The sequence below is a fragment of the Choloepus didactylus genome, chromosome 7, assembly GCF_015220235.1.
Source record: "Choloepus didactylus isolate mChoDid1 chromosome 7, mChoDid1.pri, whole genome shotgun sequence".
Taxonomy (NCBI): Eukaryota; Metazoa; Chordata; class Mammalia; order Pilosa; family Megalonychidae; genus Choloepus; species Choloepus didactylus.
Genome location: NC_051313.1, coordinates 83,796,882 through 83,818,527, shown reverse-complemented (window position 1 = coordinate 83,818,527; position 21,646 = coordinate 83,796,882). Strand labels below are relative to the sequence as shown.

At 39.1% G+C, this 21,646-nt stretch overlaps 1 protein-coding gene across 1 annotated transcript in view; it reads right to left on the bottom strand.

Annotated features, from left to right (window-relative positions):
* The window catches only part of COL9A1 (collagen type IX alpha 1 chain), a 126,550-nt gene that overhangs the window by 89,796 nt on the left and 15,108 nt on the right, over window positions 1–21,646 (bottom strand). The gene's annotated exons all lie outside the window — the stretch shown is intronic.

Below are 21,646 nucleotides of genomic sequence, written 5' to 3'. Positions count from 1 at the left end.
AGTATCGCTAACACTTCACTATGTGGCCCCCTCTGTTGAAAATTCTTGAAGTCTAATGACATTTAATCCTCACAAAAACAATACAAGGTAAGATTAAAATTACTCCCATTTTACAGATGAGAAAACTAAGGCACAGGAAATGTAACTTGTCAAAAGTCACACAGCTAATTACTCAATACATGTTAGTTCTTTCTACTCCATGGGTTGGAAATCTTAATGAAGTATAAAGTCAAGCCCCTCAATTCTTATTTCTTCTTTAACTCTGAGACTTACCAGAGCTAAGCAGAATATCTCTAGAAATAAGCAACACATTGTCTTCCAGAAACAAATTGAGAACAAGTTGGAAGGAGCACAGATCTGGAGGGAGCGTGTTATCGGAACCGCTGTCACACATGCCCATGCGCTCTCTCCAGAACCCAAGCACCAAGGGAGTGGTCCAGCAGGCCTCACGGCCCTGCCCCCACCGACTCAGGCTGGCCTCTTCCTGGCCGTGTCCTAGGGAACATGGATGTCAGTGTAAAAATAGGGATGTGCAGGGTCAGAGGATCCAATGACCTGAATATGTCATGGTGTCTAGTCTGAAGTAGTTTTGAAGTGGCAACAGGTACGAGGCCTATGGGGGAGGAACTGGGTAGGGGGAGGAACTGGTGAAAAGCGTTGAAAGAGTTTGGACATTATTCTGAGTGTTAAAGTCCCAGGGAACTGAGCAAAGAATTTGAGGCCAAGAAAGACTCTTTAGATGCATCTTTAGAAAGATGGTGTTGCTTGGAGAATTAATTGAATGGATTTGTTTAATGCGCATATATACAACTGAAACAAAAGTTTTACCAAACAATACTTACCCATGTACATGTGATGCACTCTATTTTCAATTTTATTCTAGTTTATATTTTAATGATGGTAATTAACCCAATAAACCTATTTCAGGACCAACTAATTGGTTGCCACACAATGGTTTTTAAAACACTAGATTGGAATAGAGTAAGTACTGGAAATACCAAGAGATATCTTCCTTCTTATTTCCTGGTGGGAGGCATGATAGTTGGGATACCCCATAAAACTCCCAGAATAATATGACAAGTTCCTTAGTTTTAACATGACTATATAGTTTTATAATGATTCTTCTGAAGTGAAGCTGCTATTGATGGATATAATTAATTAAAGATTTATCTTTATTTATCTTAAAGATGACATCTCCTGTATTTAGTTGTTTTACAGATTAGAACAAAAAGCATTAGAAAAACTAGCTTGTTTGTAATGGTATCTAGTTTTAGTTTTATTCTGTCTATCTTTATCTTAAAAATAAAAGACCCCAAATATCTAGTAGCACATATCAGTTGTGTGAGAATGCTGCAAATTAGCCACAGCTAGAGCCTGAAATTTATCATAGAACTCTGGCTGAGAAGCTGATTAACAATCAGAGAGTGGTGAAAACTAGGACTACCACAGTTTTGCATTGGGTTGTGATTTACTGTAAAGAAATTTCACCACAATCAAAGCTCTATTTTTAATCTGCTTCTTTTGGTTCTATACTTGTAATTGTAGCCTAATCATCTATAGCAAGCAAATAGAGCCATTTCTCTCTTAAATCGCTCACAAATAAATGTGTTCTCACCATGGAACATTAATACAAAAACGTGTTATTTAACATAAACTTCCCCTGACCCGCAAGCTTTTCCATGTATTACTTTTGCTTCTTCTAAAATATAAGCATTTCCATTTCCGCACAGAAGAGAGAAACCACTTCCCCTTCATGGTACACGTGCTTCCAAGAGCTGTTGCTACATGTGCTGCCTTACAGGTCTTCTGCTTATAGCAGCTGACTCACGTCCTAAGCCTCTTTTGCTCCTTCCAATAAGCCTCACATATTTGCCCATCAACATGCTTCTCTACACACTATAAATTCTTCTTTTCTGACAGTGGTTCTCAAACTTCAGCTTCATCAGAATCACCTGGATCACGTGTTAAAACAGATTGCTGGGGCCACCCCCAGAGTTTCTGATCCCGGAGATCTAGGGTTGGTTCAAGAATTTGCATTTCTAACAAGCTTCCAGGTGATCTCGTGATGCTGGTCCAGTGACAACCACTGCTCATACAGGTCATGTTTTCATCTTCAGTCAGCTAGCTTTTCTGTGTTACAACTGGCATTGCCTTGCAGACTATAAGTATATAATAAGTATTTGCTAAATAGATTTCTTAAATAATTATCTGTTAAACTCATAGCACCTACTGAGAATTTTTGTGCTTGCAAAGAAAAAAAATTTGTATTAATTTCTTTACTGGGCATCTATTAAAGAAATTTACTTGGCAGAACAAAGTACAGAAACTCAAGTCCTCTTTTCTGTACTATTACCATTTATCAACCAAAAAAAATTAAGTGTTAATGGCTCCTGAATTGTATGTTAACCTTTATCAATAAAATAGAGGGTCCTTATTTCTGAAATCCCTCTTTCTCCTTGAAATATGTATTGTTTTATGTTACATACTATGAAATTTTATATGCATTCACTAGCTGGGAAAATGTTTTCTTTGCACTAGGTGGCAGTGTAACCCTGAAATGTGAAACCTTAGCTAAGGAATAAAAGACTGGAATTTGATTTCCAGTCTTCAAGTAGATACCTTTGAATTTACATAAATATTCCATTCTTGGTTATTTTCCATATGCATAAATTGAAATCTTATAATTGATTCCATTTTAGGGTTGCTTTCAAAATAAATGTGCAAACACAATGCACTCTGATTGTTCATGAAAGTCTATTGTAGAAGAAAGACACTAAATTAAAATTAACTCTGCCCCAAGAGGTGAGCCATCCACTCTGCCCTCAGCCACCATCAGTTTGAGCCTTATAACTAAACAGAGCATCCCTAAGTTTAAGAGCATAGGCTCCAGAGCCAGACTGCTCAGGTTCCAACCTAGCTCCACCACTTTCTAGTGGGAAGACCCTGGAGAGGTAATTAACTGCTCTATGCCTCAGTTTCCTCATCTTTAAAAATGGATAATAAAAGTATCCACATTATAGAGATAACGAAAAGATTAAACTAGAGCTTAGAATAGTGTCTGGCACTCACTAAAATTTAGGTATGTTTTTTTTGGTTTTGTTATTATAACTCACTCTCCTCTACTTTTGCCTCCCGACTCAACCTCACTCTGCTGCAGAAAATGGTTGGCTCACTTAGGTCACCTTAGAAAGGTGACTGTGCCAGATTCTAAAAACTATCTTAGACTGCATACTATTTGAAAAGATGCAGCCATAGATAGTGAAGTAAATCAATTGAAAGCCCCCTCTTTCCTTCTGTACTTGCAAAGATCTTTGGCTGTTGCTACTCTTTTATGATTCTTCCTCCTACAAAGCCCTTAAACTCACATCATCCTCAATAATACCTTTCCTTTCATAATGTTCTCTGTTTATTCAAGTATGTTTGTGATCATAATCTCAATTGCATCTCATAACAATCTCACAAGATAGATGTGACCATCCTGTTTTCCCAGTGAAGAAAGTTAAGCAAAGAGGCAAAGAGACCTGCAGAAGTTCACAGTTCAATAGTACCCATTGCCTACTAATGAGTCCCTTATTAATATATGTATTTATAGTATTATTTGCTTCATTTTAGGAGTAATATGTGAACCTTATAGAAAAATAGAAAATGTATAAATTAGAAATACAATATAGAAATAGAAAGTAGAAAAAAGAAAACAATCACCCAAAGTTTCATGACCTAAAGATAAGTCACTATTAACATTTTAGGATATTTTTGTCCAGCCACTTTTCTATGCAAAAACTGTGGTTATACTATTCAAAATTTTACAACTTCCTGAAATGCATGTCACTTAAAGCAATTATGCATTTTCTCCCACAAAATTCAAATGCAGTCATATAGCACATACATAATAGATAGCAAAACCCCAGGAGTAAGAATTTTTCTTTGAAGTCAAGATTACAGCTTTTAATTCTAACTGTTAAACAACTGTAAAGAAAGAGGCATTTAAGTAACCAGAGGAGATTCTGCTAGCATGCCAGCAGCTCTCAGTTTTTGAAAGATGTTCTTTTTTTTTTTTTTACCCAAAACCACATAGACTGTAAACTCACCACCAACCGACTGACCACAAAGCAGCAAAGGCATGCACAGACATTCCAGTGGCACCAAAGGGCAACCACAGAGGAGTCCTGCCTCCTGCCGCTCCTGCATTTCAAGTATCTTGGAAATCATGAATAATACCAAGAATAACAATAGCAACTGACACATGGCAGGTGATAGAGAACCTTTGTCCTTAGAGTCTGAACAAGCAGAAAGGGCTCTGCCATTAGCACTCATAGTGATATCAGGGAGTGGCCAGTCCAGGGTGGACTAGCAGGGATGGAAAAGTGGACAGGAAGAACAGGATGGCAGCAGAGAAGGGTCAGGAACAGGACTGGCACTGACTCAGCCAAGAGCATCACCTGGGCTTCAGGGGCTTTTTCTAGAAGTGCAGCTCAAGGAGGAAATGGAAGAAAGAACACTTCCACTCTGCCAGGAACTAAGCTTTATACTTTTAAAAAAGTATATCTTCTAGTCTACACAACTCATTATTATTGCCATTTTACAGATAAGGCAAGTGAGACTCAAAGATGTTAAATAACTTGCCAAGGGACACTCCAAATGGCAGCTCAAAAGGACCATAACCCAAGTCCTTCCTATAATTTGTCATTTTCTGAGTGAGTGCACATACACACACACACACACACACACACAATATGCTTAAATATATTCTCCATTTCACTGTGTACCCTATCCTTCACTATTATTTTCTTCATAAACTCCAAAGCTGAAGAACATATTCAAGAGTTGTTAAGATGATTTGCTCGCTGTTCTGATCAACAACTTGGTGCCCCAATCCAGTAAGCTGTGACCAGAGGTTTACCTTACCAGTGTTTTGCTAAAAGCTGTAAGAGTAAAGAGGCAGTAAATTTCCTTCGTACAAAATGTCACATAACTAGTGACCATTTCTGTATTTTTAAAATGTTTTTCTATATTTTTTTGTGGTTCAACCATATCAAAAATTTTATCATATTCCTGGATTATTTTTTTTCTTAACTTTAAGCAATTATCATAACATAATACATCCCAGAGTTCTTATCAGCTGCTAATTATTCATGCCAAGTATTAGTGTAGTGTTGGTAAAATATTCCTATTAAATACAGTCTTTAATTTGTAATCCTGGATTATTTATTATCTCCCCCATGGTTCGTTTATTACCTACTGTATTCAATCATTTTGTGTATTCCTAGGTAGTTTAAAGCACAGTACTGGGTCCTAAGGAAATTTTCAGAGCCAAATAATGCCTTCCCTGCTCTTATGGAAGCCAGACACGATGTGGGCACACACACCCCAAAACTATGAAGCATACTTTTGGCCTAAAAGTTCCTCAGAAGAAAGTAAATAGAACCATAAACAAAGGAACAGAAAGGCATAAGTGACTGATACTACTGATACTATCCAGAAAGATTCAAAGCATTTCACAAAGAAAGTGGTATTTTAGCTTGACCTTGAAGAATAAATAATACTACACAGGCAGAGGAAGGCAGAAAGGGTTACAAGGCAGTTCCAATAATGTAAGCAAAACCTCAGAGACATGAAAACATGTGGACCATATTTAATGATGTTTAAGGCATGACAGCTTTTTAAAAAACATGATTTGCATGTCATTGTGAAACCAGAGGTTGAGAAAATTAATATCATTAAACTACATTTGTTAAATAAATAAATAATAGGTGTTACAATGCTCGTGACTTTCTTATATTAGGCTGCCTTTCACATTAATACTTTGTCATTGAAAAAATAAAATCAGTAATCCATTTGCTACAGTGGAAAACTGGAAATAATGGTTTCAAGTATACAGTGATACAGTCCTAGGAGAATTTTTTGTTGTCCCCTAAGGATTCTCAATTTGGGAAGCCCTGGATGCCATCAAGATATAAGAAACATCAGGTGCCCTATTGCCAACACTAAGGGTAAAAAATGCAAAAAGTCTTCTCTAGGACATAACAACCTATTTGTTACCACTTAAATCACAAGTTTTATCCATTAAAACTAGTAATAAGCTACTAAGCTTGCCTTCATTCTCCTAAGCCTAAAGTCAGGGGCTAGAAACGGTTAATGGCATAAGCAGTTAGCTGTGCTCTTAGTTCCTTGGGGTAAAGCTGATCGGTAAATAAAGATATACATACTTAAAAAAAATAAAGTCCAAGAAAATCCTGGGTACATACTAACTGATAGCTTCAGGCTGCAGGAACAAAGGCACAGAGCCAAGATTCCCATAGATGTGTATGTTCAGGGGAAAGATTTGAAATTGAAGTTGCTCTGAATGGTGAAATAAGCTCTCAAGTAGAGCTCAAAGGGGAGACAAGAAAAAATGCAGAGTGTAGCTGGAACAACTCAAACGGAAATCAGCATGCCCATGCTGTATTTCCTAAAACCTATTCAGTCAAGTAGAACAAAATAGTAAAAAAGCAATAAAAGAATAAATGACCTAGAATTATTGGCCTCACCAAGCATAACCTGCTACACAGAGTTGGTTTTAGAAGGAGATGTGGAGAAAATGCAGCTCCACAAGGCTTTTATCACTGTGGATGTTCTTTTAAGCTTTGTTATCTGACAGAACACTGTTGAAAGCCAGAAGAACATTTAAAATGCTATTACAAGAATCACAGGAGAAACCAGTAGAAATCCGTCTCTTAGTACAATATTGGGAAATGTCATTTGGTCACAGATTTGTACTATAGTAACATTGTCCATAAATGCACACTATGAGCACAGAAGGCGAGAAATAACTCGATGTATACCCAAAGGCTAAATGACAGGCCCTTGGTGTGTTATTGTGAGCGATTATTTAAAGAGAAAGAAAAAAAAAGTTAGTTGACCCTCAATGGATTATAAATAACCACAAAAAGACTTTTTAAAAGAAATTTAAAGATTTTTAAAAACCTCAGGTTGCCTACAGAGCCCATCATGTTCATTACTATTACTCAGTGTGCAGTTACATTGGCTGCAAACTCAGCTGTAATTTGTACAGTAGCAACTCACATTCTTCCTTTTAAAATAATACTTTCTGCCAAACACAAGTACTGCTGTTTTCTCAAATGACAAATGTTGAAACTAATTTTAATATAAGATTTTTTTGTGTACTATATTTTTCAAAAAATCATTCATCATCTCTCTGCCTATCATACTGCATGCCCAGTGCTTCCAAGTGCTTCTCAAGCAAGCCCCATCTCTTCCATAACGTTTCCCTGGTGCCTCCAACTGTATGTTCTCCATTCTGATCATCCACAGAAAAAACTATTTATGTGAAATGACATTATGTGCAGTTTCAAAGGCAGAGAAGTACAGTAGAGAAACCAGGACATCTAAATTCAGAAGACTTGGACATGAGCCCTGGTTCCACCACTGCATGGCCTTTCATTTGTCTTGTAAAACCCTGAGCCTGTTTCCTTATGTGCCAAATGGGAACTTCCCTTAGAGGGTCTGTGCCATTTTGAATATATTGTGTCCCCCAAAACACCATTATCTTTGATGCAATCTTGTGTGGGCAGACATATTAGTGTTGATTAGATTGTAATTCTATGATTGGATGTTTCCATGGAGATGCAATCCACCCAACTGTAGGTGATAACTCTAATTGGATAATTTCTATGGAGGCATGGCCCCGCCCATTCAGCATGGGCCTTGATTAATTTACTGGAGCAGTATGTAAGCTCAGAAAGAAGGAGCGAGCTTGCTACAGCTAAGAGGGACACTTTGAAGAATGCACAGGAGCTAAGAGAGGACCTTCAGCCTACAGAGACATTTTGGAGACTGCCTTTGAAAGCAGACTTGCTCCAGAGAAGCTAAGAGAGGACAAATGCCCCAAGAGCAACCAAGAATGACATTTTTGAGGAGCTGAAACCTAGAGAGGAACATCCTGGGAGAAAGCCATTTTGAAACCAGAACTCCAGAGCAGATGCCAGCCATGTGCCTTCCCAGCTAACAGAGGTTTTCCATATGCCATTGGCCATCCTCCAGTGAAGGTACCTGATTGTTGATGTGTTACTTTGGACACTTTATGGCCTTAAGACTGTAACTGTGTAACCAAATAAACCTCCTTTTATAAAAGCCAATCCATTTCTGGTGTTTTGCATTCCGGCAGCATTAGCAAAGTGAAACAGAGTCATTATATTCCACACGCAAATCAATGTGGGAGGGCTTTGCAAAGTATGAAATGCTCTACGAAGGTAATTATTGTTTTTCAAATACTGGGGGAGGGCCTAGTGTATGCAGGACACAGTTTTGAACACTGCACAGGAGTCAAAATGAAGAAGACAAATTCTCAGCTCCAAAGAACCTTAAAATATAGGAGAGCAGTGAAGACATATACCTAAAGAATTAAGACTTAAGCTAGTAAATAGTAAAAACCTTAAGCAAGACTCCCAGGATTTCAACTCAATTTGGCAAACACTCATTAAGCAGGCTCTTGATAGACAAAGATAAACAAGATGGGTCACTATCACTCTACCAGAAAGGACAGACACACAACAATGGCAATAAAAGGCAGACAACACTAAACACTGTAAAGAAAGCACATACTGGGAATGACATCATTCTGAGCAGGTAGTCCCACAGAAAGGCTTCCATCTAGATGCTGAAGGATAAAGTTTGACAGGAGGTATCAGAGTTTAGAATTTGTTTCCAAAGACTGGGTTTTCATTTCAAGACAAGGCAAAAAATGACAAATCTGATATCAGATTGACCAGTTCTGTAAGGCAGGCAGATTCCGGGAAGAAGTGGAAGTAGAACATGGAGATTCAGCTGAGCTGGGACAGCATCCTAGTAAGAGATTGGTTTCCATAGGCATAGCAGAAACCTAGTTGCAACAAGGAGAGAACTGTATCAGCAGAGGTCAGAGAGCCAAGGGACAGGAAGAGCTAGAATAGTGGTTACAGAACAGGCTCTAGAAGGAGTTTTTTGCTTGTTTGTTCATTTGTTTTAAAAATAATAATAGAGACAGAAGAAGATGGCAGCATAGAGAGGAGTGGAAATTAGTTAGGCCCCCTGTAGCAACTAATAAACAACCAGGAACAACTAGTAAATGATCTGGAATAACTGAAGGGGGACAACCATGACTGTCCACACATTGTGTACCAACCTGGATTGGGAAGAATGCCTGAGGTCACAGCATGGAATCTGTGAGTAGAAACTGTGGACCCAAGCCAGGAGCCCCCTCCCCCCATGGCAGCCTGAACTGAAAAGCCTCACTGCAATAGAGAGCAGCGCTCTCTCAACAAGCAATTATACCTCAGTCCAGCACCAGCTGGGGTTTTAATTGGCAAATGTGGACTGCTCAATGCAAACTACAAATCCTCAACAAGAAGACAGAGGCTTTTAGTGACGACTGGCCTTAAAGAGCTAGGGAACTTCTCTGTCCCAGGAGGGGGAGCCCAGAGGAACTGGTGCTATCTCTGGCTGACAGGTGAAACTGAGGGCCATGGACTGGCCCTGAAAGGGAGCTTTCTGTCCCTTTTTCTCTCTCTCAATCTGAGCAACTCAGTGGAGAAAACCTCAGCCATTTTCAGTTCCCAGCACTCTGACCCAGACGAGGGTGGAGATAGCAGAGTCAGAGAGACAAAGAGCCAACCTAAATGCAGATGATAACTCCCTAGGGTTCCCAGCTCTATTGCCTGCCTTCCATTCAGAATGAGACCCCAGAGCCTAGAGGAAAACAGCCAAAACAGAAACTAAGCAGGCCACACCTCCTTACACCAGTAAGGAGCTACAGGCTGACAGGCACCACCTGATGGGCAGGTTAGGAAAAGCACAGTGGCTTGAGGCCTCACAGGGTGTGACAATCTTCTAAGAGACACCCTCAGGGAAACCTGTTACTGAATATTGTCCCTTTCTGAGACCTGAGCCAATTCTGGTCTGGGAAAACCTGACTGGGGCAACCAAGGAAACCAGGTGCCTAGACAACAGAAAACTACAACCTACACTAAGAAAAATGAAGTTATGGCCCAGTCAAAGGAACAAACTTACACTTCAACTGAGATACAGGAAATTAAACAACTAATGCTAAATAAATTCAAAAAGTTTAGGGAAGATATGGCAAAAGAGATGAAGTGTATAATGAAAACACTGGATGTACATAGGCAGAAATTGAAATTTCTAAAAAAACAACTGGCAGAATCTATGGAAATGAAAGGCACAACACAAGAGATGAAAGACACAATGGAGACATACAACAGCAGATCTCAAGAGGCAGAAGAAAACACTCAGGAACTGGAGAACAAGACACCTGAAATCCTACACACAAAAGAACAGATAGGGAAAAGAATGGAAAAATATGAGCAGCATATCAGGAATTGAATGACAACATGGAATGCATGAATGTATGTGTCATGGGTGTCCCAGAAGGAAAAGAGAAGGGAAAGGGGGCAGAAGCAATAATATAGGAAATAATGAATATTTCCCATCTCTTATGAAAGACATAAAATTCCAGATCCAAGAAGTGCAGTGTACCCCAAACAGAATAGGTCTGAACAGGCCTATGCCAAGACACTTAATAATCAGATTATCAAACTTCAGAGAGGATCCTGAAAGCAGTGAGAGAAAAGAGATCCATCATACACAAAGGAAGCTTGATAAGACTATGTGCAGATTTCTCAGCAGAAACCATGGAGGCAAGAAGGAAGCGGTGTGATGTATTTAAGATACTGAAAGAGAAAAAAATGTCAACAAAGAATCCTATATCTGGCAAAACTGTCCTTCAAATATGAGGGAGAGTTTAAAATATTCTCTGACAAACAGACAATGAGAGAGTTTGTGAACAAGATACCTGCACGACAGGAAATACTAAAGGGAGCACTATAGACAGATAGGAAAAGACAGGAGTGAGAGGTTTGGAACACAACTTTGGGTGATGGTAGCACAGCAATGTAAGTACACTGAACAAAGATGACTTTGAGTATGGTTGAAAGAGGAAGGTTCAGAGCATGTGGGACATTGGAAGGAAAGAGGAAAAATAAAGACTGGGACTGTATAACTCAGTGAAACCTAGAGTGCTCAATGATTGTGATAAAATGTACAAAAATGTTTTTTCTTGAGGAAGAACAAATGAATGTCAACCTTGCAAGGTGCTAAAAATAGGAAGGTATTGGGGGGAAAATACAGTCAATGCAAACTAGAGACTATAATTAACAGAAACATTGTCTTATGCTTCCTTTAATATAAAAAAGGCAATATACCAAAGCTAAATGCATATAAGAGGGGGACATAAGGGAGGTGGGGATTGGACTTTTGGCATTGGTGATGTTGTCTGACTCTTTATTCTAGTTTAATGCTATCTTTCCTTTTGTTGCTTCCTAGCTGTCATGTTTTGTTTCTTGTTTGTTTTTCTCTCTTTCTTTTTTCTTTTTCTTTTTTCTCTCTATCTTCTTTGGTGCTTCCTACTTCTTTGTGGAATAAATGGAGATGTCCTTATATAGATAGTGGTGATGGTGGTGACTACATAAATATGTGACTATACAGGGAACCATCGATTGTTTACTTAGGATGGAATATGTGGTGGGTGAACAAAACTGTCTTAAGAAAATGGGTGGATGAAGAAACATTTAGGGCACTATATTGAGTGAAATAAGTCAGATACATAAGGACAAATATTTCAGAGTCTCACTAATATGAACTAATTATAATATGTAAACTCATAGACATGAAATATAAGTTAACAGGATATAGAATGAGGCTAAAGAATGGGGAGCAGTTACTTATTATGAGCAAAATGTTCAACTAAGGTGAACTTAAATGTTTGGAAATTGACAGAGATGATGGTAGCACATTGTGAGAATAACTAACAGTGCTGAATGGTGCGTGAATGTGGTGGAAAGGGGAAGCTTGGAGTCACGTATGTCACCAGAAGGAAAGTTGGAGGTTAAAAGATGGGAATGTATAAAACAGTGAATCTTGTGGTGGGCAATGTCTGTAAGTAACTGTACAAATATTAGAAATCTCTTTCATGAACCAGAACAAATGTATGACACTATAACTAGAAGTTAATAATAGAGGGGTATATAGGGAAAAATATACCTATTGCAAACTATATACCACAGTTAGTAGTATTTTAACATTCTTTCATCAACAGTAACAAATGTACTATACCAATAGTATGAGTCAACAATGGAGGGGGGGTTGTTAGGGGTATGGGAGGATTTGAGTTTCCTTTTTTTGTCTTTATTTCTTTTCTGGAGTAATGAAAATGTTCTAAAAATTGAAAAAAATTTAATTGTGGTGATGGATGCACAGCTATATTATGGTACCAGGGGCAACAGATTGTACACTTTGGATCTTTGGATAATTGTATGGTATGTGAATAATCTCACTCAAAAATAATAATAATAAAAACAGCCAACACTAACATGATGTTTACAATATACTGAGTACTATTCTAAGCATTTTACATATCTTAACTCATTTAATCATATAACAACCCTATGTGGTAGGTAAAATTATCCACACTGTATAATGATGAGAATCAAATGGTGAGAGCTGACCACGTTTGAGGACTGAGAAGAAAGGAACTAGCATAGAGGGAAAGATTGACGACAAGAGGGAGAATGCTATTTGTGCCAGTTTGAAACTGTGATGTACCCCAGAAAAGCTTTGCTCTTTTAATCCAAACTTGTGGGTACAGATTTATTGTGAATGGGATCTTTTTATTAGGTTGTCTCCAGGGATATTTGACTCACCTGATTGTGGGTGGGACCTTCTGATTAGATTATTCTCATGGAGATTGACCCTGTCCATTCCAGGTGGGTCTTAAAGAGGTTACTGGAGTCCTTAAAAGAACTCAGGGTGAGAGAGACAGCTCAGAACTGACACAGACCCAGATGCTTGGAGATGCAGACAGAAAGACCTTTGGAGATGCTAAGCTAAGGGATGAAGCCCAGAGTGCCTGGGAGAAGCTAAGTGAGAATCCAGAGACATTTAGAGAGCAAACACCCAAAGATATTTTGGAGATGGAGTTGAAACCAGAACCAGGAAAGAAGCTAAGATTTTGCCCTGGAGAAGCTAAGAGAGGACCCCCAGATGCTTAAAGAGAAACACCCTGGGAGAAACAAGCAAGGATGCACAGGAGCTGTGAGAGAGAAGCTAAAACAGAAGCCCAGAGATATTTTGGAGAAAGCAACAGAAACCAGAAGCTAACCCCAGGAGAGGCCCAGCAGACTCCAGCCATGTGCCTTCCCATGTGGCAGAGGAACCCCAGATGCCATTGGCCTTTCTTCAGAGAAGGTACCATCCTATTGATTCCTTAACTGGGACATTTTCATGGCCTTAGAGCTGTAAATTTGTGAACTAAGAAACCCCCATTGTAAAAGCCAATCCATTTCTTGTATTTTGCATTCTGGCAGCTTTAGCAAACTGGAATACTATTGGAACTCAAAATAGGAAGAGATCAGAGACTAGGGACAATTGTTATTTTCTTTATATGCCTTTCTTTAACTCCTAAATTCTCCACATTAGGTATGTATCATCTTTATAATCAGAAAATTAAACAATGTAAAAATGAGTGGAGACAACTTTAGTTATACACATTCTGCCCTTAAATTATTCTTTATTTTTTCTATGTAATTATAAACTCTCCAATAATGAACTTAAACTTAGCTCCCTGAGATTAGAGGTGGTACCCTATTTATCCTTTTCCCACATCTCCTGGCTTCTGGCATATATATATGTATATATATATTCACACACACACACACACATATACATACATACATATATATATACATACATACATGTATGGAACAAAATAAAACCCAAACAAACCCAGACCTTTTTTAATATAGCCCAAAATTTCGCTTTCAGTATATACCAAATTTAAGAACACAATATTGCTCTTTTTCAGTACTTTAAGAATCTGCTTTTAATTACTTTTTCTTCCCTCCTCTCCCCCTTCCTTTGTCCCACTTCTCTCTACCACCACTCATAGACCTTAGGAAATAGAGAAACCCATCTGGGACTAGCCAGATGACAGACTTGTTTTGTTATTGACTCTCAGATTTCCTGTTTTGGGGATTCACAACATTTCTTCTATAATAAGACCTGAATATCTAAATAATAATTTGAGCATACCATAATTTTTTCCTTGTCATTTTCATAGGCTAAAGTGAGTTATAAATTAAGTTGTACTATTTTACATTTAATCTTAATTTAACTTTCCTTCAAGCTATTAATTATTGAATTTTTTGTTTGTTTGGTTTTTGTTGTTGCTTATTCAGGGGAGGAAAAAGCAAAATCGCTTTTTTATTTTTCTATATTTGAAATTTCTTCCCTTCCCCCTTACCTTTTATCTAACCCAACTCTGAAGTCCATGTTGCTCTTTATTCTATCAGAACTGTTCCTCTTAGTCCCTTACTACTGCACACTAAAAATTCCAGGAAGGAAGCCTAAAGTCAGTTTCATCAGAAGCACTTCCTCTCCAGTTCCAACACAGGACCAATAGAACTTTGGGGAAAATGGTCACTGGGATAAGCTTCTAGCCTGTCTCCATATGCAGGTTCATACATGGACTACATTTAGCAAACCCACAAAAGAGGAAGATGTTACAAGTGCACACAGTTCACATATCTCCCTAAATGTGCAGGAAAGAGGGTTTCCAGGGGAAGAGTAAAAGAGAACCCCCTTAAAATAGAATATAAGGGGAAAAACACTTCTGGTCTACCAACACAACCATGTAAGACACTATAGCATTCTCCACAGAATCTCTGGACAAATGTACAACCTGGCAAAACCATCTTCTTCAGAGCTCAAGAAAACAGTTAAGGATTTTAGTAACTGGGTGAGTGGTAAATCAAGAAAAAGGCAACTTTAAAACCACAGGAAAAGCTCATGGCATCTTTGCTGGCCCCTCCACCACCCCCTCCTTGGCTTGATGAGGAACCAGCCTGTGTTCACAGTGTGGGTCTCTGGCCTCATTCCAGCAGAAAAGAATAATACCTATGTGCAAACTGGGATGCATGCCAATCAACTGAGTGGCAGTCTAAAGGACTGATCCAGGACACTCACCTCTGGGTCACTGTTCCTGAACTAGCCCTGCAGGCAGAAACAACTTTCACACAGCTGAATTAGTGTAGAAACCAAAATATCAAAGTGGCCTGGGGCAAAGGATTACCAGCTTTAATACATACAATAGTGCACCCAAGTTGGGGAGGGGATCTATATCATAGGGAGAGGAAGGGGCATTCAGATCACTGTAAACAGAAGAATTCCTATGACCATGAGCATATGCCTAGGACAAGACACAGGCTAAAAAAAAGACTGAGAGAATCCTATGCTTTTGCCTTGAGCTGATCATCTTGTAGAATATCTAACAGAAAATCAATAAGAAAATAGAAGACTTGAATGATAGACGAATTTACAAATATGTTGAAATGAAACAATACAATCTTAATCAAGGGGTCAAAGAAGAAATCACAAGGGAAATTAGGGAATATCTGGAGATAAATGAAAATGGAAACACAATACACCAAAATTTATGGATGCAGCAAAGGCAGTGACAAAAGAGAAATGTATAGCTTTAAATGCTTACATTAAAAAAGAACAAAGGTCTCAAATAAGAGACCAAACTTCAAACCTGGACCAACTAGAAAATGAAAAGCAATCTTAACCCAAATTGAACAAAAGGAAGGAAATAACAAAAATTAGAACAGAGACAAATGAAATAGAGATTTTTAAAAGAGAGAGAATCAATGAAACCAAAAGTTGGTTAATTGAAAGGACCAATAAAATGACAAATCTTTAGCTAGTGTGGTGGATTGAACTAGGTATCCCATAAGGACATTTTCTTGGTCTTGGTCCACATTCTGGTGGTGAGGCCCCACTGCAAATAGGATCTCTTAAAGACATTACTTCAGTTAAGCTATGGCTCAACTGAATAAAGTTGGGCTTTAACCTGGATTACTGGAGTCTTTTATAAGCAAAATGAAATTCAGACATAGGAGAGAAAAGCCACAGGGAATAGCCAGAAGCTGGAAGTCAATGGAACCTGAAAGAGAAATGAAAAGACACCACCATGTGCATTGCCATGTGACAGAAAGGCCAAGGACCAAGGATTGCCAGCAGCCAGCCCCAGAATGCCCAGTCTTCTGGGAGAAAACATCACCTTGTTGATTCCTCAATTTTGAACTTCTCCTAGTCTAAAAACCATAAGCCAATATATTCCCACTGTTTAAGCCAACCCATTGTATATTTGTTTTAGCAGCTAGGAAACTAAAACAGCTGATTGACAAAGGGGAGGGGGAGAGGACACAAATAACTACAATCAGAAATGAAAGGGGGAACATTACTACTGACTCCAGAGAAATTAAAAGGATTGTAAGAGGATACTATGAATACCTATATGCTAACAAATGAGATAACATAATGAAATGCACAAATTCCTAGAAACACACAAACTACCTACACTGACTCAAGATGAAACAGAACATCTCAACAGGCAGATAACAATAATGAGATTAAATCTGTAATCAAAAACCTCCCAACAAAGAAAAGCCCAGGGCCAGATGACTTCACTGGTGAATTTTCCCAAACCTTCAAAAAAGAATTAACACCAATCTTGTTCAAATGCTTCCAAAAATTTGAACAGTATAGGAATCCTCCTTAACTCACTCTATCAAGCCAACATCACCTTAATACCAAAACCAAATAAAGATACCACAAGAAAAGAAAATTACTGACCAATATCCCTTATAAGTATAGATGCAACAATCCTCAACAAAGTACTAGTAAATGGAATTAAACAGCACATTAAAAGCAAAAGACAAGGGGGTGGAGCAAGATGGTGGCATAGAGAGGTGTGGAATTTAGTTAGTCCTCTAGAGCAACTAGTAAATAACCAGGAACAACTAGTAAATAATCTGGAACACTGTTGGGAGATATCTGCAAATGGACACACATTGTACACCAGCCTGGAATTGGTGGAGCAGCTGTGACTGTAGCACAGAATCATAAGTAAAGCTCTGAAAACCTGGAACTGAAGCCCCTCCCCCCTTGGACAGGGCAGGCTGAGCTGAAACACTGTTGTGTGAAAAAAAAGAAACAGGTTACAGGGAAAGTAACTCAACCAAGCTCCAATTGCAGTTTTAATTAACACATTTGGACTACTGAATACAAGTTACAAGCATGGAACAGAAAGGGGAGCAGATTCCTTCCATCAGGGAGGAGGCAGGACTGACAGGAAAAAAAATACATAAATAGATAAAAACAGAGACTTTTCAGAATACTGCAAGATGGCTGTGTCCCAAGAAAACTGAGAGACTGGGGTCTGGCTCTGAACAGGGGCTTTGCTCTTTTCCCATGTTTTTTTCTCTCATTCTAAGCAGCACTTTAGAGAAAGCCTCAGGCATCTTTAGTTCCCTGCTGACCCACACAAGGGTGGAGTAAACAGAGCCAGAAAGACAAAGGAGGAATTCAAATGCAGAAGATAACTCCCATGGGGGCATATCTTCCCTAAGAAAAGGGGGGTGGGACCAGCTCAAGTGGGTCCCTGCCTCAGAGAATTCAGACCCCAGGGCCTGGGGGGAAACAAACAAACCAGAAACAACTTAAGCTTGGCTTCTGACACTCTCTGCCCCTCACCAGGTCAGGTTTCACTGTGAATTAAAGGGACCGCGCCTCTTTACTCTGCTGGGGAGCTGTGGGCTGACAAACGCCACCCACTGGGCTGGATAGGGAAAGCACAGAGTCTAGAGGTCTCACAGGAAAGTCTCTCAATCTTCTAGGACCCACCCTCAGGGAAACCTAATAATGAATACAGCCTCCTCCTGAGACCTGAGCCCCTCTGGTCTGGGAAAATCTGATTGGGGCATTCAAGGAAATCAGATGCACTGGAAAAAAATCACACTAGGAAAAACAAAGATATGACCCAGTCAAAGGAAAAAACTTACACTTCAACTGAGATATAGGAATTGAAACAACTAATTATTAATCAAACAAATCTCCTAAACCAATTCAAAAATCAATTCAAACAACCAATTCAATGAGCTGAGGGAAGATATGGCAAAAGAGATGAAGGATATAATGAAGACATGGGGTGAACACAAGGAAGAAATTGAAAGTTTGAAAAAATAATTAGCAGAACTTACAGAAATAAAAAGCACAACACAAGAGATGAAGGATACAATGGTGACATACAGAGCATATTTCAAGGGGCAGAAGAAAAGATTCATGAACTGGAGAACAGGACATCTGAAACCCTATACACAAAAGAACAGATGGGGAAAAGAATGGAGAGATGTGAGCGAAGTCTCAGGGAACTGAGTGACAACATGAAGTGGATGAATGTATGTGTCATGGGTGTCCCAGAAGGGGCAGAGAAGGGAAAAAGGGCAGAGGCAATAATGGAGGAAATATTCATTGAAAATTTCCCATCCCTTATGAAAAGCATAAAATTACAGATCCAAGCAGTGCAGTGAACTCCAAACAAAATAGATCCAAATAGACTTATGCCAAGACACTTAATAATCAGATTATCAAATGTCAAAGACAGAGAATTCTGGAAGCAGCAGGAAAAAACAATCCATCACATACAAGGGAAGATCAATAAGACTATGTGCAGATTTCTCAGTAGAAACCATGGAGTCAAGAAGGCAGTGGTATAAACATTTAAGATACTGAAAGAGAAAAACCACCAACCAAGAATTTCATATCTGGCAAAACTGTCCTCTAAATATGAGGGAGAGTTTAAAATGTTCTCAGACAAACAGACAATGACAGCGTTTGTGAATAAGATACCTGCTCTACAGGAAATACTAAAGGGAGCACTACAGGCAAATGAGAAAAGACAGGAGAGAGAGGTTTGGAGCACAGTGTTGGGAGATGGTAGCACAATAATGTACACTGAACAAAGATGACTGTGAGTACAGTTGAAAGAGAAAGGTTAGGGGCATGTAAGACACAAGAAGGAAAGATAGAAGATAAAGACTGGGATTGTGTGGCTTAGTGAAACCTAGAGCAGTCAATGATTGTGATAAAATATACAAATATGTGTTTGCATGAGGGAGAACAAAAGAGTGTCAACTTTGCAAGGTGTTAAAAAGGTGATGGTACTGGGAGAAAAACACAATCAATGCAGACTAGAGTCTATAGTTAACAGTAACATTGCAATATGCTTTCTTTAATAGTAACAAGGGCAATACACCAAGGGTAAATGCCTATAGGAGGGGAACATAAGGGAGAGGTATGGGATTCTTGGCATTAGTGTGTTGTCCGACTTTTTTATGGTATTTTATTTTATTTTAACCTTTTATTTTGTGGCTTTTTAGTTGCCATGTTTTTTCTTTCTTTTTCTCTTTCTTTTGTCATTTTACTTTTTTCACCTCTTCCTCTTTCTTTGTGGCTGTATTTTATCTTATTTTTACTTTTCCTCTTATCCTTATCCTTTTTATTATGTGTTTGTTTCAATTCTTTCTCTGAGTAATGAATATATGTAAGTGCTAATTGTGGTGATGAATGCACAACTATATGATGATACTGTAAACAATTCATTGTACACTGGATGATCAGTATTTGAATATATCCTTATAAAATTGCAGGAAAAAAATAAACAGAGGGACACAAGTGCTGGAGAGAACTTGGAGAGAGACATGTACGTATTCACTGTTGGTGGGGAAGTAGAATGGTGTAGCCTATCTGGAGGACAGTGTGGTGGTTCCACAAGAAGCTAGGTATGTGGGTGTCACAAGGTCCTGCAACCCCACTATGGGGTATATGCTTGGAAGATCTGAGAGCAGGGACATGAATGGACATTTGCACACATTGGCAGTATTGATGATTTGCGATGAACGGAGGTCATCTAGGGGTACATTGACTGATGAACAGAATGGTGAACTGTGGTGTATGCATACAATAGAATATTGAGCAGCCACAAGAAGGAATGAAGCCCTGAGAAACACAACTAGGTAAATGGATCTGAGTACATCTTGAGTGAAGCATGCCAGAACAAGAGGACAAACATTATAATGCCTCACTAATATGGACTAACAACAATGTGTAAACTCTGAGAACTGAATCTTAGGGCACAGCTTATCAGAGGAATGCTTATTGTAACGGTCCCTAGATTGTAAGCTATTACAGCAGTGACATCTATTCCTGAATTGTAATGGTTATCTCTAAATCCTGAGATGCTGAGCTCCTTGTGTATAACCTGGTTGATTTCTGGAACTTTGGGTGTCTGTGTGACATCTGAGACTTGGAGCTAGAGCTTGGCACCTATAAGTGTCAATATTACCCCATAAGGCAACTGTTGAGAGAGCTGAAAAAGAGTTCAGACATCAATTAGAGATATGAATGAAGGGGATCTAGTTAGGACTAAGGCAAATCAGGCCCAAGGGTAAAGGACGATACAGACTGGGTTTTAAAACTACAACTTTTGTGTGAGACCAAGAGAGGAGATACTTGTTTGGCAGGATCTATATTTTCTGTAGCACACTAGATAATTTAACCTGTGTGATCAGTTTGTTTGAACACCATAGGTGCATGTCGCTGTGAAAGGGAAGTTGGACTTGACGAGTTTGTACAGGCTGGGATGAAATCCTGATACATTCTAGAGTGATATACACAGTAAAAGTATATTTGCAGGGCTCCCTGAGGAACTGGGAAGAAATGTGGAAATGTTGGACTTCCCTCCTGGGTTATTGTGGATTTTACTGCAAACATTAAGGACTGCCAGTTTAGTGGGCTGAGCCCTCTATGTGAGGGCTCTCCATTGTGAGGCTGGTTGCTGCAGGGGAGAGGCTAAGACTACTTATAATTGTGACTAGGAACAGCCCCCCCCCCCCCCAGAGAGCCGTTGTGTTGCTCAGATGTGGCCCCTCTCTCTCTAAGCCCACTTGCCAGGCGAACTCACTGCCCTCCCCACTGCGTGGGACATGACTCTCATGGGTGTGAGTCCCCCTGGCAATGCAGGAAATGGCTCCTGGGGATGAGTCTGGCCCCAGCATTGTGGGACTGAGAGGATCTTCTTGACCAAAAAGGGGAAGAAAGATGAAACAAAATAAGGTTCCAGTGGCTGAGAGATGTCAAATGGAGTCGAGAGGTCACTCTGCACGGTATTCTTATGCACTATATAGATATCACCTTTTAGTTTTTAGTGTGTTGGAATGGCTAGAGGGAAATGCCTGAAGCTGTCAAACTGCAACCCAGTGACCTGGATTCTTGAAGATGATTATATAACTTTGTCGCTTGCACAGTGTGACTGTGTGACTGTGAGGGCCTTATGGCTCACACTCCCTTTGTACAGTGTATGGATGAATGAGTGGAAAAATGGGGCCAAAAATTAGAAAAAGAAGAATAGGGTGGGATGGAGGGGATGGAAAGATCTAGATGTTCTTTTTTGCTTTTATTTTTACCTTGGAGTAAGGAAAAGTCTCAAAAATTGATTTTTGTGATGAATGCACAAATATGTGATGGTGCTGTGAATAACCAATTGTACACTGTGGATGACTTAGGGAGGGTGAATGTATCTCAATAAAACTGTATTTAAGAAAAAGTAAATGAAAAACGGGGGAGGAGGAGGGAAAGGGGATGTTTTGGAAATTCTTTTTGTTTCAATTTTAATTTTATTTTTTGGAGTAATGAATATGTT